Genomic DNA, 13021 nt, shown 5'->3' on the forward strand with positions numbered 1-13021 from the left:
CCATTTTCTTAATTGTTTTGGGTTTGTTTTTGTAAGTCCTTTTCTTCTCTTGTGTTTCTTGCCTAGAGAATTTCCTTTAGCATTTGTTGTAGAGCAGGTTTAGTGGTGCTGAATTCTTTTAGCTTTTCTTTAGCTTTTGTCTGTAAAGCTTTTGATCCCTTGAATCTGAATGAGATCCTTGCTGGGGTAGAGTATTCTTGGTTGTAGATCCTTCCCTTTCATCACTTTAAGCGTATCATGCCACCCCCTTCTGGCTTGTAGCGTTTCTGCTGACAAATCAGCTGTTAACCTTATGGAAGTTTCCTTGCATGTTATTTGTCATTCTTCCCTTGCTGCTTTCAATAATTTTTCTTTGTCTTTAATTTTTGCCAATTTGATTACCATGTGTCTCGGCGTGTTTCTACTTGTGTTTACCCTGTATGGGACTCACTGTGCTTCCTGAACTTGGTTGGCTATTTCCTTTCCCATGTTAGGGAAGTTTCTAACTATAATCTCTTCAAATATTTTCTCTGGTCCTTTCTCTGTCTCTTCTCCTTCTGGGACCCCTATAATGAGAATGTTGTTGCGTTTAATATTGTCCCAGAGGTTTCTTAGGCTGTCTTCATTTCTTTTCATGTTTTCTTTATTCTGTTCCGCAGCAGTGAGTTCCACCATTCTGTCTTCCAGGTCACTTACCCGTTCTTCTGCCTCAGGTATTCTGCTATTGATTTCTTCTAGTATAGTTTTCATTTCAGTTATTGTATTGTACATCTCTGTTTGTTTGTTACTTAATTCTTCTGGGTATTTGTTAAAACATTTCTTGCATCTTCTTGATCTTTGCCTCCATTCTTTTTTTGAGGTCCTGGATCATCTTCACTATCATTATTCTGAATTCTTTTTCTGTAAGGTTGCCTATATCCCCTTCATTTAGTTGTTTTTCTGGGGTTTTATCTTGTTCCTTCATCTGGTACATAGCCCTCTGCCTTTTCATATTGTCTATCTTTCTGTGAATGTGGTTTTTGTTCCACAGGCTGCAGGACTGTCATTCTTCTTGCTTCTGCTGTCTGCCCTCTGGTGGATGAGGCTATCTAAGAGGTTTGTGCAAGTTTCCTGATGGGAGGGACTGGTGGTGGGTAGAGCTGACTCTTGCTCTGGTGGGCAGAGCTCAGTTAAACTTTAATCCACTTGTCTGCTGATAGATGGGGCTGGGTTCCCTCCCTGTTGGTTGTTTGGCCTGAGGCAACCCAACACTGGAGTCTACCTGGGCTCTTTGTTGGGTATAATGACAGACTCTGGGAGGGCTCATGCCAAGGAGTACTTGCCAGAACTTCCGCTGCCAGTGTCCTTGTCCCCACGGTGAGCCACAGCCACCTCCTGCCTCTGCAGGAGACCCTCCAATACTAGCAGGTAGGTCTGGTTCATTCTCCCCTGGGGTCACTGCTCCTTCCCATGGGTCCCGATGTGCACACTTTGTGTGTGCCCTCCAAGAGTGGACTTTGTTTCCCCCAGTCCTGTCAAAGTCCTGCAATCAAATCCCACTAGCCTTCAAAGTCTGATTCTCTAGGAATTCCTCCTCCAGTTGCCGGATCCCTAGGTTGGGAAGCCTGATGTGGGGCTCAGAACCTTCACTCCAGTGGGTGGACTTCTGTGGTATAAGTGTTCTCCAGTCTGTGAGTCACCCACCCAGCAGTTATGGGATTTGATTTACTGTGATTGCACCCCTCCTACCGTCTCATTGTGGTTTCTCCTTGGTCTTTGGCTGTGGGGTATCTTTTTTGGTGAGTTCCAGTGTCTTCCTGTCGATTACTGTCCAGCAGCTAGTTGTGATTCTGGTGTTCTCACAAGAGGGAGTGAGAGCACATCCTTCTACTCCGCCATCTTGGTTCAGGGCCCATCCAAAACAAGTTTTAAGTTGTTATATTTGAAAAACATAATTTAGTGATGTATATTATTGTTTTATATTATAGATATCTATAAACTTTTTTCTATTACATATTTTTACCTCCATATATTCTGATAGGATGGAAATGCACAAGTATATTAAAAGGATTATGGTAAGTTCAAGAAAAAAAATGTGTTGGAGATCTCCTAATCTAGTTATTTAAACATTTTCCACAGAGCCCTTGGGTTCTGTGGGGATGACTCAGAGCCCAAATGAGATGTGACTGGAAGGGGAATGGGCCATAGTTCCCACTTTGACCAGAATAGCTGTTCTTTTAACTATCTTTACATATTGGGATCACATGTAAAATACGTACTAGTCTAATGACCTTCTGTTTCCACATGATGAAACACAACCAGATTTAAATGACTGGTTTAACTAGCTTGGATGTGTATCTGCATTTTATTCATGTCTAGGGAATCATGGCTTTATAAACACACCTAGATATCGTGTAAAGTAAGAGTGTGAAAAGGAACTTAATTAATTTTGAAAGCTAAATTTCACCACTCATATTCAACCTGTTGTTGTGTTAATTACACTCAAAACTCTAAAACTGAGTTTTATGGGCAGATACTGTATTTATTAGGTGAGGAAGATTGAGTATCAAAAGAATAATAGTGTGTGTCTAGTGGAAAACAGAGGTGTCTGATCTGGTTCCCTATTCTAAGGAAAAATGGAAAGAAGACTTATGGATAGAATAGGAAATTTGTGATACTCACTCATGAGTTAGAAAATGTCATCCAGGTCTTGGCATTCATTTATGGTACAAGTATATATTCTTGTAATCTGAAGCTGTTTTAAAGTTTCGTAGTTCACATCCCAGGAAATTTTACCTCTGGGTGATGGCTTTTATTTTTTTTTTAATTTTTTTAAATTAGTTTATTTTTGGCTGTTTTGGGTCTTCATTGCTGCATGCGGGTTTCTCTAGTTGCAGCGAGCGGGGGCTACTTTTCATTGCGGTGCACAGGCTTCTCATTGCGGTGGCTTCTCTTGTGGAGCATGGGCTCTATGTGCGCGGGCTTCAGTAGCTGTGGCACGCAGGCTCAGTAGTTGTAGCGCATGGGCTTAGCTGCTCCGTGGCATGTGCGATCTTCCCGGACCAGGGATCGAACCCATGTCCCCTGCATTGGCAGGCAGATTCTTAACCAAAGAGCCATCAGGGAAGTCCCTGGGTGATGCCTTTTCTAGGTGGAGTTTCCCAGGGAACACAGCTCTATCCACACATGGGAATAATTACAGATTCCCTGGGAACTTTCTCTGTTGTTCTGAACTCCGTATTGGAGATGCTTTTTAGAGCTCAGCCTCAGTTCCTACCACCAGTGCAACATAGTGCAAAGGCATACTGCTCATTCTAGAAACACTATGTAGATATGACAACAAAAAAAGAAACAGAAAAATTCTATTCTTCCTTCTTTCAAAGAAAGCCCACATGTAGATATACTCACAAATTCTACAAAAGAAATAGAATTTATGATCTATGAACTGATAGGATACAGCTGATATCCCTACAGACTCAAGAAAAGTATGTGATTAGTGATATCTTAAAACATACTTTTTACTTTCTCTACTTGACATAAGTCTTAATAATTAATTTTCTTTCCAGCACCTGTTTTCTAAATTTAAGTACTTTAAACAAGCAGTAAATTACTACAGACATCAATATCTTGTCTATTTCTACGAAGAAGAAACAATAAAGAAAAAAGTTTAATCTAAAATTAGCAAATAAAATAAATTTTAATATGTAAGATGCTGCATTGTTAAGAAAACCAAGTAAGCAAGAAAAAATTTTACTTGCTATAAATAACTGCATTTGAGAGAAAAGCGGGGACAAACCACATGTTTTGGTTTTTTTTGTTTGAAGATAAACATAAATGGAAAAGCTGTTGAGTAGGATGTGCTGAGTAACCTGAACTTTCTTCTCATGTACTCAGTGCATGCCTTACATAATGTGTTTGTCCCTCTTTTGCTTCAGGTGAATAAAACTACAGGCGACCCTTGAACAAAACAGGTTGAAACTTCAAAGGTCCATTTTTATGCAGATTTTTTTCAATAAAAACTACAGTACTGCCCAATCCACAATGGGTGGTTGGTTGAATCCATGCAGAACCACAGATAAGGAAGGCTGACTATATAGTCATAATGTGGTTTTTCCACTGTGTACAGGGTCCGTGCCTATAACCCCTCTGTGTTATTCAAGGGTCAACTGCATTTATAATTTTGTAGTATGAAGCATAAGGTTAAAGTATGATTATGATAGCAATACTTATTCATGGTGACAAGGCATTGAAGCATAATAAATGTACCCAAGTACGGTAATCACTCCCTTATCCATGGGTGTCGTGGGGTACCTTCCAAGACTTTCAGCATGGCCCTGAAACCATGGATAGCACCAAACCCTAAGCAGTACCCCTTATTCAAGAGTTTGCTTTGGACAGTTTTAGTTGCCCTCAGTTGACCTTATGTGACTGTGGGTAACTGAAACCACAGAAAGCAAAGCTGCTGATAAAGCAGGACTACACTCATGTGAAATATGTTCCCTATTCTTAGAGGGAAAAACATGGAAACTTACATCAAGGTAACAAAAGTGAGTCATGCAGTTAAAAACTTGAAAAAGTAGATAAACTCAATCTTTTTCTGTTGAAAATATCAGTACACATGTGCAGGAATGTTAGAGTAACTCTTGTATCATTGCTTATGCATCATCCAGAGTTAGACTAGGAACTGCCTAACCATGCGATTCAACACAATAAATTATTGACACTTCTGTTTTCTGATGAACTTGACTCAACAGCAGTGGGCTGTGTACACTATGTCACTTTAGTTTTAACTTTAAAGCAGACAGAGTCTAGGCAGTACGCAGGTCTGCCCATGATTTGATGTCTCTCAGCTCAGGGTTCTTAGAAGTCATAATAATGAGTTTTCAGGTTTAAAGAGGGAGGCACTGAAGAACGTGTTGCCCCCTGGGTTCTCCAGTGGACGTTCTTGGGACTCTTTGCCCCTTGGGACTCTTCCCTATAGTCCATGGGGATGCTTGAATAAAGGAGAATGATTCTGGTAAAGGTCAGATAGATTGTCAACTAGGTGATGGCATAGAATCCGAAAAGTAGCAAATATACACACGTATATCCATTTTAGCAACAACCAAATTATAATTTTTAAATCATTTTATATTCCATCTGTCAGAACTGCAAAGGACATCGGGGTCTCAGGGTTGCCACCACTGTTGTAATCATAGTCACTCTGCTTGGTTTTCCGTGTAAGAATTTGAGTGAAGAGCCAGTTCAGCTGCTTAAATTAAAAACTACAGATCTCATCTTAGCATCTTGTGTTACACATGAGGAATTTGAGGTATAGAGCCATTGAGTGGCAGCATATCAGGCTTTGGTTTCATCTTCAGTCTACCAGTCTCAATTACACCAGGTTGGATCCCTTTATTTTAATGGCCACCTTAGGTACAACTTGCAGGTGAAAACTGGGGAATGTTCTATGAAATGGGCATTCAGTAAAATATTACTTGATAAGCTCCCCTGAATATGATCACTTGTATACAGTACAGGACACCTGGGTGACATTCTCTACTTAGCAATTACAATGATCGTTTAAAAGATTATGTTCCACGAAAATTTTCAGGTGCTGTACAATTATCTACCTGAGAATATCTAGTCATTATTATCAGGTTTACATAACTTGTTCCATCGCATTATGACAACGCTGGCCAAAGCCATAGGAGGTAGCCTGTTATTCTTCACCCTCCACCCCCAAGCAATTAATAAAAAGTTCACCCTACTTGCTCAGTGACACATAAAATTCCACAGGAAAAATAAGTCACTTGTTTAGGCTTGTGAGTTTTTCACTTACAATGGAAAAAAAAAAAACATGTGACACTCATGACTATTCAAGCTTCTTAGCCACCAGGACCTCAGTGTGAATCAGTTTGTTTATCCTGACTTACAGTGAAACAGGTAAAGGGAAATCCTAATAGATAAAAAGAGTAAAATATTAATAAATTGCCATGAAAATTTTTTATAACATTTGTCTTTCTGCATTTTGGGGAAACTCTAATTTCCCTTATTTTCTTAGCCATGCTGGTAATAATTCTGAAAAACTAAGTGGTTCCTAAAGTGGAAAGAAATACTAATAAATTCGTAACAGTGGTGTTTCTACCACAACAAAGCTATGGAGGGAAAATGTGAGACCATAACAAAATATAATTTTTATTACTATATTTACAAGGTTGACAAAAATATTATGTGTGCCTCTTTTTTGTCTATAGCCTCCATTCTGTTGGCATTTTTGTTTTTCCTGGCCAGGGGCATTTTGAAGTAGGGAATATTTGTTTATAAGCTACAAAGCACATTCTGTTTATTGATGTCAGGTCAACTGCATTTTTAAAAAATCCTGTTGCAACCAAAATAGCTCAAATGAGTATATTTTCAAATATTAGAATAATAAATTCTTTGTTACAATAGGATCTACTCATTCCACTAAAAGTTTTCTTGCCATCTTTATGAAATAAGCATATATCATATAAAGATACCAAAGATAAGACTGACTAGGTGAAATACATACTGACACCATCTGGTTGATTTTAACAGAATTGTCATTAATCAGTTGTCCATGACAAAGTGAACAATACTGCACTAGAATATGTTAAAATGTACATATTTGAGATTAGTAAGAAAACAAGGCTAATCACAGAAACTAGGCATCCACTACCTTAAATATTTTCTTCACCATTTATCCCCTAGGCCTATATTGTCCCTCCCTCCTCTCCTCTCCTCACAGGTAACCACTAGTTTGTTGTCTATATCTATGAGCCTGCTGCTTTTTTTTCCCACTACTTTGTTGTATATTTTAGATTCCACATATAAGTGATACCATACAGTATTTGCCTTTTCCGTCTGTCTTATTTCACTTAACACAATGCCCTCCAAGTCCATCTATATCACTGCAAATAGCTAAAAAAATTCTCATGGCTGAGTATTTATTCCTTTGTGAAAATATACCACTTCTTTATCCATTCATCTGTTGACGGACACTGAAGATGCTTCCGTATCTTGGCAACTGAAAATAATGCAGCTATGAATACTAGGGTGCACGTATCTTTTCACATTAGTGTTTTTGTTTTTTTCACATATATAGCCAGGAGTGGAATTTCTGAGTCATATAGTAGTTCTATTTTCAGTTTTTTTGAGAAACCTCCACACTATTTTCCACAGTGGCTGCACCAATTTACATTACTACCAACAATGAATCAGGGTTCCCTTTTCTCCACATCCTCACCAACATTTCATATTTGCCATGTTTTTAATGATAGCCATTCTGACAGGTGTGAGTGATATCTCATTGTGGTTTTGATTTGCATTTTCCTAATGATTAGCAATGTTGTATATCTTGTCATGTGCCCATTGGCCATCTGATATCCTCTTTTAAAAATGTCTAGTAAGTTCTTCTGCCCATTTTTAAAATAGGTTGTTAGGTTTGGGTTTTCTTTTGATGTTGAGTTGTATGAGATGTTTATATATTTTTGATATTAACCTCTTATCCATGGTCATAGCATTTACAAATATTTTCTTCCATTCAGTAAGTTGTCTTTTTGTGTTGTCAATCTTTCCTTTGTTCTGCAAAAGCTTCTAAGTTTCATTAGGTCCCATTTGTTTATTTTTGCTTTTATTTCCTTTGCTTTTTGAGACAGAGCTAAAAAAATATTGCTGCAATTTATGTCACAGAGCGTTCTGCCTATGTTTTCCTCTAGGAGTTTTATGATATCCAGTTTTAAATTTAGGTCTTTAATCCATTTTGAGTATATTTTTGTATATGGTATGAGGGAGTGTTTAGTTTCATTGATTCTCATGAGGTTGTCCAGCTTTTGCAACACAACTTGCTGAAGAGAATGTCTTTTCTCCATTGTATGTTCTTGTCTCCTTTGTTGAAGTTTAATTGATCATAGGTATGGGTTTATTTCTGGGCTCCCTATTCTGCTCCATTGATCTATGTATCTGTTTTTGTGCTAATACAATACTGTTTTGATTACTGTAACTTTGTATAATTCTCTGAAGTCAGGAAGCTTTATTCCTCTAGCTCCATTTTTTTTTTCTCAAGATTGTTTTGGTTATTTGGTGTCTTTTGTGTTTCCATACAGATTTTAAAATTATTTATTCTAGTTTGTGGAAAATGCCATTGGTATTTTGATAGGGATTGCACCAAATCTCTAGTTTGCCTTAGGTGGTATTCTCATTTTAATAATATTAATTCATCCAATCCATGAACACAGTATATCTTTGCATCTGTTTGTGTTGTCTTTAATTTCTTTCATCAGTGTCATATAGTTTTCCAAGTACAGGTCTGTTACCTCCTTAGGTAGGTTTATTTCTAGGTACTACATTCTTTTTGACGCAATGGTAAATGGGATTGTTTCCTTAATTTCACTTTCTGATAGTTCATTGTTAGTGTATAGAAATGCAACAGATGTCTATATTAATTTTGTATCCTGCAAGTTTACTGTATTCATTGATGAACTTTAGTAGTTTTCTGGTGGCATATTTAGGATTTTCTATGTATAATAAATGTCATTTGCAAACAGTGACAGTTTTACTTCTTCCTTTCCAATTTAGATTCCTTTTATTTCTTTTTCTTCTCTGATTGGTGAGGCTAGGACTTCCAAAACCATGTTGAAGAAAAGTGGAAAGAGTGTACATCCTTGTCTTGTTCCTTATCTTAGAGGAAATACTTTCAGCTTCTCACCATTGAGTATGATGTTAGCTGTGGTTTGTTATGCATGGCCTTCATTATGCTGAGGTCGGTTACCTCTGTGCCCACCGCCTGGAGAATTTTTATCATAAATGGATATTGAGTTTTATCAAAAGCTTTTTCTGCATCTATTAAGATGATCATACGGTTTTTATTCTTCATTTTGTTAATGTGGTGTATCACACTGTTTGATTTGCAGATACTGAAAAATCCTTCCATCCCTGGAATAAATCCCACTTGATCATGATGTATGATACTTTTAACATATTGTTGGATTTGGTTTGCTAACATATTGTTAAGAATTTTTGCATCTATGTTCATCAGTGATATTGGCTTTTAGTTTTCTTTTTCTGTACTATGTCTGGTTTTGGTATCAGGATGACACTGGCCTCGTAGAATGAGTTCGAAAGTATCCCTTCCTCTGCAATTTTTTGGAATAGTTTCAGAAGGATATGTGTCAATTATTCTCTAAATATTTAGTAGGATTCACATGTAAAGCCATCTGACCCTGTACTTTTATTTATTCGGAGTTTTTAAATTACTGATTGAATTTCATTACTCGTAATTGGTCTGTTCATATTTTCTATTTCTTTCCTGGTTCAGTCTTGGGAGACTGTATCTTAGAACTTATTCATTTCTTAGTCTAGGTTGTCCATTTTACTGGCACACAGTTGTTCATAGTAGTCTCTTATGATCTTTTGTACGTCTGTGGTGTCAGTTATAACTTATGCTTTTTCATTTCTGATTTTACTGATTTGGGCTATTTCTTTTTTTTCTTGATGAGTCTGGCTAAAGCTTTATCAAGTTTGTTTATCTTTTCAAAGAACCATCTTTTAGTTTTATTGATTTTTTTTTAGTTTCTATTTCATTGTTGTCTGCTCTGATGTTTTTGATTTCTTTCTTTCTACTAACTGCAGGTTTCTTTTTGTTCTTCTTTCTCTAGTTCCTTTAGGTGTAAGTTAAGATTGTTTAACTGAGATTTTTCTTGTTTCCTGAGGTAAACTTGTATTACAGGAAACTTCTCTCTTAGAACTGCCTTTGCTGCAAAGCACTGGTTTTGGATCATCATGTTTCATTTTCATTTCTCTCTAGGTAATTTTTGATTTCCTCTTTGATTTCTTTAGTGATCCATTGGTTGTTTAGTAACATATTGTTTAGCCTCCACGTGTTTTGTTTTGTTTTGTTGCAGTTTTTTTCTTGCAGTTTATTTCAAGTCTCATTGCACTGTGGTCAGAAAAGGTGCTTAATATAATTTCAATTTTCTTAAATTTACCAAGGCTTCTTTTGTGGCCTAGCATGTGATCTGTCCTGGAGAATGTTCCAGGTGCACTTGGAATGAATGTGTATTCTGCTGCTCTCAAGTGGAATGTTCCATATAATCAATTAAGTCCGTTTGGCCTAATGTGTCACTTAAGGCCAGTGTTTCCTTACTGATTTTATATGTGGATGATCTATATGATGTAAGAGGGGTGTTAAAAATCCTCTATTATTATTGTGTTATTGTCAATTTCTCCTTTTATGTCCATTATTATGTGCCTTATATGTTTAGGTGCTCCTATTTTGGGTGCATATATATTTACAAGTATTATATCTTCTTCTTGGTTTGATCCCTTGATCATTATGGAGTGTCTTTCTCTGTCTCTTATAACTGTTTTTATTTTAAAATCTATTTTGTCTTATGTAAGTATTGCTACTCTGGCTTTCTTCTGAATTCCTTTTGCATGGAATACCTTTTTCCACCCCTCACTTTCAGTCTGTGTCTTTAGATCCAAAGTGAGTCTCTTGTTCACAGCATATATATGGGTCTGTTTTTGTATCCATTCAGCCATTCTGTCTTTTGGTTGGAGCATTTAGTCCATTTATATTTCATGTAATTATTGATATTTATTTATATTGATATTTATGTTCTTATTGCCATTTTATTAATATTTTTGGATTCATTTTTGTAGGTCTTTTTCCTTCCCTTCCTCTTTTGTTCTCTTCTCTTGTAATTTGATGGCTATCTTTAGTGTTATGATTTATTCTGTTTTCTTTTTTGTGTGTATATGTATTATAGACTTTTGATTTGTGGTTACCATGTGGTTTTTGTATAGCAGTCTATATATACATGTATGACTGTTTTAAGTTGTTGATCTCAATTTCAAATGCATTTTTAAAAACCTGCATTTGTATTCTCCTCCTCTCGTGATGACTTTTTGATATTATATTTTAATCTAGTTATTTTTTGTATTCCTTAACTGCTTATTAATTGCTTTTAATTATGTCCAAACCATATATTGATATGCCTTTGAATAAGAAATAAGTAACTGTATTTTGTGAGAGTATATTTACAGAAGTAGTTGCACTCTGGTTAATATTCAGAAAAGTAAAATGATATTTCTTATACATAACTTAAACATAATTGTGTTTAATACTGATACAGGAATATTTGGCAAAACTGGTAAAAAAATAATTTTTTGTTTGCTAAACTGCTTTTTAAAATATGTGTAATAATATATGATTGTCTTATAAATATTGATATTTCCTATTGATGAAGTTTTACACTTGACTCTTAAAAATATTTTCAGAAATGATATATAGGACATACCCCAGTATATGCATAATAAGTTGACTATAGTTTTAACTAAAAATAAAATGACTTGGTATATAGACTTTGCACAACAAGCCAAAATTTATCTCAATCCTAGTTCTTTCTAATTCAGCTTCACACTCACCAACTTTAATTGATAAAGAGACAGAAAACTAGGATAAGGAGTAGCAGATCTGCTGAAGTCCTAAACCAGGGATGGAAAATTCAAATTTCAAGTGGCTTCAAGGGTTTGAAGACAAACTTAACAAAAAATTTTGAAGATGCCAAGAATAAGATAAAGTGAAGAGAGGGACTACTGGAATTTAAAAGTGTGTGCCCTGCCTAAAGGCATGTGTGTTCATTTTCTAAACCTAATGCTGGCCAAATAAAACATATCTGAGTGCTTGCCTCAGCTCTCAGTGTGGTTCAGATGTCAATGGTCTAGATGTTAGTAAGCACAGTGCACACTGGAGAACAAGAACTGGTTCATAAAATGGGCTAGACTACCAACTCACACTGCAATTTCTGTTCCTGCCAAGACCATTATCTGTCTCATCCACGTTTGACAAATAAATATGTAGATTTAATTTCAAATCAAGTTTCTTAGGACAAGAAGTTATTATTTTCCAATGCTTTGTTTTTGTTGCTTAGCTAAAATGCTTATGTTTTACAGTTTAAATAAATTGTCTCATTGTACCATTACAGCTGTTGTCTCAGTATAAAAGACAGAAAAATAAGACATTTTAAGGTACACTTTCTATACTTGCCTGCTATATTGGCTTAGTAATAATATAGTAATTTCTATCTTTTCTGTTACTAACAGATTGCCTATCTTCAACTGCATACATTTAATTGAAAAAAATATTATAAGTTGAATGCCATCTCCTTCCTTGGAATTGCCACATTTCTCGATACCATTTTTTATACAGTTCAACAGAGACATACAGGTGATGGTGAGGTGAAGGTTAGCTAATGGTGTGACAGAGAATTGTCATTGCTCAACACACTTCTTATTCTATAAACTGTGCTTCCCTTCTGAATTTTCTGTTTAGAGAGAACAGGGTCAGTTCTGACACACAGACTATAACTTATATTATGGAAAAGTTTTCAGAATAGAAAAGTCACAACAATCTTCCAGTGCATAGCATTTTACATTAAGACTATTTTTTTTCTGATACATAATTGATGATCAATAGCTGAATAGTGAACAATTATATTTTTTTATTATTATTAAACAATATTATACATATAGATTCTGTTAGATGGCAGGAGAGGTGCTAGCATCTATTTTAATTGTTTAATACTTATCTCTAAATTCACAATGGCTAATCCTGAGGAAATAAGAGTTTTCAGACATCAGAAATTTGCTTTTGTATAGAGGCTAAGAGAGAATAAAATAAATATTTATCTGAAGAAATATAAGTTTTAACTGGGGAAAAGCAAATTGTAAAAACATATAGAGACCTATGAAACTCTATAATTGAATTCTAAAGTATAGAATATGGAAAAATAAATGTTATTTAGAAAGAGAACTTTCTCAGAGTACTCAATAACTTCAGGAAGAAGGAGAGACTTGAGTTGCATTTTGAAGAATAAAATTTTGAGTGTCCAAAGTAGACTGCAGTAAAAGTGTCAAAGAACTGGTTAATACGATGGATAAAGTTGTGGAAATGCAACTAAATGTGATGAGGGAAGGAGCAATGTAGAAAATGTGCCAGAAATACAGGATTAACAAGAGAGATGATTAGAAAGACAATATGTGGTAAGATTTTGGTAGTTTT

General features: G+C 35.7%; 1 pseudogene across 1 annotated transcript in view; it reads left to right on the forward strand.

The window, feature by feature from the left end:
- The first annotated feature begins 2000 nt into the window (after positions 1-2000).
- The window catches only part of LOC309966302 (platelet glycoprotein 4-like), a 35904-nt pseudogene continuing 24883 nt past the window's right edge, over positions 2001-13021 (forward strand). The window contains exons 1-2 of the transcript in view: positions 2001-2033; positions 5105-5269. The product of the transcript in view is annotated as a platelet glycoprotein 4-like (transcript). The remainder of the gene's footprint in view (positions 2034-5104; positions 5270-13021) is intronic.

Source organism: Leucopleurus acutus (genome assembly GCF_964270905.1).
Source record: "Leucopleurus acutus genome assembly, chromosome: 9".
Taxonomy (NCBI): Eukaryota; Metazoa; Chordata; class Mammalia; order Artiodactyla; family Delphinidae; genus Leucopleurus; species Leucopleurus acutus.